Below are 4800 nucleotides of genomic sequence, written 5' to 3'. Positions count from 1 at the left end.
GAGCACATTTGTGAATTAAAGAATTGTGTATCTAATGCGTATTTATATAACCTTTATTTATTGAGAGAAAAAAATCTCCTTTTAAAAAGAGAACTGACGCATTTACACGTGTTAAGAAACAGTTCAAGCATTTGTAGCTCAGCCCACAGATATAACTTTAGTACGTATAAGAGAGAAAAAAAGAAGGTCATCAGCACAGTTAGCTTTCTTTGTTTTAAAAAAGGAGTGCAGTGTTATTCACCAAAGAAAGAAAAGAAATTAAGTGCAAGAATGAAAGAATACATGTTTGGCCAAAAAAGTGAGATTGAAACGTTATTCCAAAAGAACAGTGACTCTTAACATACATCCTGACCTATAGTAATAGCATAATCGATTGCAACACTTAAAATCATTAATGACACCTTGCAAAGTTCTTGAGCTGTAAGTTCCTTAGATGTCTATTGACTCAGGAAGCTCAACATTTACAGTTTTCACACTGCACTTGTCAGATATTTATGTGCAAAAACAGCAATGATCACAAAATCTTTTTGTGAACCTCATTCCACAACTATGTTTTATCTGGACACATTTTTGCTGGTTTGTCACATAACACTGAAAAGAGCTAAATGTTGATCAAAATAATTGTGAGGCATATGTATTTTCTGAGAATAGGTGCTGTAAGACTAGATATGTGAATTTCTCTTTTTGAATGTGAGACAATTCAACTTAGAAAAAAATAATATTTTTTTATCTTTTTTATTTCTACACATTGCTCTGTTGCAATGCGAGTAGTTTGGGTAGGGTTAAAATACCAAAGAATAGTTGAAAGGGGAAGTATGAGAGCAAAAGTACTGCCTCTGCTACCAGTGGTGGAATTTATAGACATAACCAAATCAGTAAGAAAAAGCTTTCCTCGCTACAGACCTTCAAGTTAATTCACAATCCCTGTGAAAGGCTCTTAGACAGTTGTTGTATTTTTAGTGGTTTGGAAAAAGAGACCTTAGATCCCAGACTGAGGATAAAAAGCCAACTTCAAATATCCATTAAATTATTTTTTACATGGAGACTGGCTCAGAGCTCATCTGCTTACTGGGTCTTTCATAGACAGAGTCAGCAATGGAGGTCGGACAATCCCAGTACAACCCCTAGCCCTACTTTTTAGTCGTACTCCTAATTTCTGTGTTACTGTGAGGGTAGTGATGCCCCAATTCCTGTTTGCATGTAGTGGTAGTGTAGTCGGGGGGTATGAATTTAGCATTTCAGAGTGAGGGATCTCAGATGCTACATTAACAAGGCAGGTCCAGAGACAATTTCTCAGAAAACATGGAGGACAGGGATTATATGGAACGACTTGCAGCTCTTTGTTTTTTTTACTTTTGAAAACCAAACAAAGCCATTGGCATCTGTATCCCTGGTTTCATTAGATTTATTTGGACAATAGAGGTGAGATGGCATTCTGAAGCTCATACAGTGACAGTGGGAAGTTAGAGCGAGAGCACCATCGAAAGAAGGTCGCCCACATTGAGTCTAGATATGCTGCAGGTTTTGTCATGTTAAAAGAGACTATTTCCTCTCCACTCTCACTGGATGCATGTTCGGTGTGAGGGATTGCTGCAGAGTCAACGTCAGAATGCAAGCAAGCAATAGCTGTTGCCACATATATTTCAAGAAGAAACAAACCGTCTGTAAAGTCAGTGACTCAATGCAATTCGCTATTTCCTTGGTTAGAAAGATTTTAACCAATCTGTCTGTATAATTGTCTCTGTAAAGTGCCTTGTGATGACATGCGTTGCGAATTAATACTATATAGCTGAACTCTTGTGAACTGAATTTACCGCATCTACTTTTACCTTGTCAGGGTTTGTGGGGGACTGTTGTAAGAGTGGCCAATATGAGGTTGCCAGTAAATGATAAAGGCATGCAATCTCACATACACTGCCAGTATACACTATGTTGAGCTATAATGGACCATCGCAGTCTTGCCTCTAAAGCTGCACTCCTTCAAAGGACTATGAGACAGATACTAGAACAACTGTTTTAGTGTCTTCTGACCAAAGACAACCTGTGATTAATATCAGACAGTGTGCAGTACTCAAAAGGGCTTTGAGTACTGCTACTGCGACCTATTTCTACTGATCAGCTGATAAAAATGCACGTGTCTTTTCCAGTACTCATTTGATTTATAAAGTTACATGTAGTGTGTTTGTTTCTTAATTTTCAATATTTGTTCAATAATAATTTTACCAGTTAAATAAAATATAAATCATAGCAGTAACCGTTGTAGTCATTACAAATGCTAACTGCTAGGATGAGCAATAAATGCACATTGCACATGCACACCTCAAAGCTGACAACCCTGTTTGGCCTCTTTTCATCAGGTTCAACCAGGACTACATTCTCCTCCTACTTTTCTTTAGTTTTGTTTCAGTTATGAAATTTGTGATTTTCCCTTGCAGCACAGATGAATGGTATCCATCTGTGCTGCCAGAAAAAATTGCTTACAATTATTTAGCAGTAAACAATGGGCACACAGCAAACTTGGCATTGTACTGAAGGTTATTAGATCCAGGTGACAGTTTGTCAGTGAATAGCCTGATAAAGGTAGTAAAATTGCACAATGTAAAAATTAAATGAGGCTAGTTTTGGACATTCAAGTAACCCCAAAATGCATGCGAGCATAACACTGGCACAACACGCATTCCCACACAGAACATGTAAGCTAATTGAATTAAGGTACCAACCAGGATTTCGACTCTTGGATTTTCTTGTTTTTTAGCAACACTTTGGATAGTGCTCTGTGGCCTTAGATATATAAATGCATTATTCAAATGTAGATCTATGCAGGGAACTACTATCAAGACACAAAACAGACTTTAGACTGAGAAACTGCTATTGACAGCAGTTCCCTCTTCCCTCTCATCACCCTGATAAGGCCTTATTCTGTGGTTAACCGAACCTCTTCACAGGCTGACTGAATAGAGCAGTGCCAACAGGCCTGTTAATGGCACTGTTGTCGGTTATCAGTGTGAACACAAGAGGGATGCAGTGGAGCTAATGATCACCTTGTGATTTTTAAAGGCATAACATCCTCAGGTGTACTTTTAGACTCAAGTACTTAATACCAGCCACAATAAAAGTGAACACAGATGGATTAACGCTGGTAAAGGCGGATACACTTAAGTTAATCTTTTATTCTTTAAGGAGTTAACCATTCTTTAGAGGAAACATCACATTTAAAGCCAGTTTATGATTTGCATCTGTAATATCAGCGGGTTCCATCGGTGTGACATCAGGAATTAAGAATGATAATGTCACAAAGGACACAAAAAGGGCTAAACACCAGGAAAGCAAGTCATACTTGTCCTTTTAAGATACTGAACAGGTTCATGTTTTTCTGTCTGTTTTTATTTTCATGGCTCGTGAACATTTGGCATACCTACACTTTGTCCAGTTTAGCTGTTACAAAGTGGCACATCTGTTGCCATTTTAAAGTTTACATGCATTAATGGTCCAGATACTTGTATTCCCTTTAGTTGTTTATCATATACAAACTAGACAATTTCACGTAAAGTAGGGCAAGTGTTGGATGAATTAACTTGAAATTACTATGCAAAGCTGTTCATACCTTTGTGGCTTAGGCACAATTTGCCGTATTCCTGCTACACTCTTAAATGTATTACATTAAAATTTAATGTAATAGAGCACACAAAGCTGCATGTCATATTCAAGTGAGATATCTTGAATAATGTCCAACATTTTCTTTAGAATTTTAATGCAAAAGCTGATGTAAAATAGGAAAACTTTCTTGAAATAAGATTATTTTACCTTTATTGAGCATTTAAGTTATCTGCCAATGGAATTAATATTTTGGCTGATAAAATAAGATAATTGTATATACTGCTTTTTTTTTTTTTCACAAATGCAAAGATTTTACAAATCACACTGAACAGTGTGCTTTGCATTTGCAGTAATACCAGCACTTTTTAAAAACTTGTGGAGATTTTGAGACCAAGATTGGACCGGGAGCATCTGAAACCATCATTTTTTATGGCATGTTCACACAGATTGGTCGAAATTCCATGCATGATCACATTGGAGCTGTGACTGCTGAAATAAAAAAAAATATTTTCTGTAAAATCAAAGCACGGCAACCAATCAGGGACTGGTTGCGGTTGTGATGTAGGTTGAAGGAGGGCAGCCTAGGCAAAGGTTTTTTCAATCAAAATGGAATATAGTGAAAATGTTGACAAATGATGAAATAAGGATTGCTGTTAAGAGGGTTTTAGGTTGCTATAAAAAAACAAACAAAAAACACTCCTCCTCGTCCCAGAGCAGATCATGGCCAACCACTGCCTCTCCCCAACACTGGTGCTCTCTGCCCAGCTAGATAAAAGGAGCTGCTGCTGAACCTGACCATCATCCAGATGCAGCTCTTGGAGTAGGTGGTGGTGCACTTTAAACAGGGTCTGTCTCTTGAGAATCGGGTAGGCACATAGACATTTACTCCAATGGCAATGTTTCGCTTTCCACAGCTAAAAAGTCTGTAATTCTCTAGATAAGATCCCGGTCCACCACGTTGAGTTGAAACTGGCAAGCAGATAGAAGTTTTTTGATGATGGTGTCATCAAGTGGGGAGAGTAGTAAAGTCAAGGTCACCCGTTTATGCATCAACTACCTGCAATTCAAGTGAAACTTACCATGGAGACCATATGCCTTGTTGCTTAAAATGTACACTCACCGGCCACTTTATTAGGTACCCCATGCTAGTAACGGGTTGGACCCCCTTTTGCCTTCAGAACTGCCTCAATTCTTCATGGCATA

This window comes from Cyprinodon variegatus, unplaced genomic scaffold (assembly GCF_000732505.1).
Source record: "Cyprinodon variegatus isolate N-32 unplaced genomic scaffold, C_variegatus-1.0 Scaffold75, whole genome shotgun sequence".
NCBI lineage: Eukaryota > Metazoa > Chordata > Actinopteri > Cyprinodontiformes > Cyprinodontidae > Cyprinodon > Cyprinodon variegatus.
The sequence above is the reverse complement of the archived record's forward strand: the minus strand, read 5'-3'. Positions refer to the sequence as shown.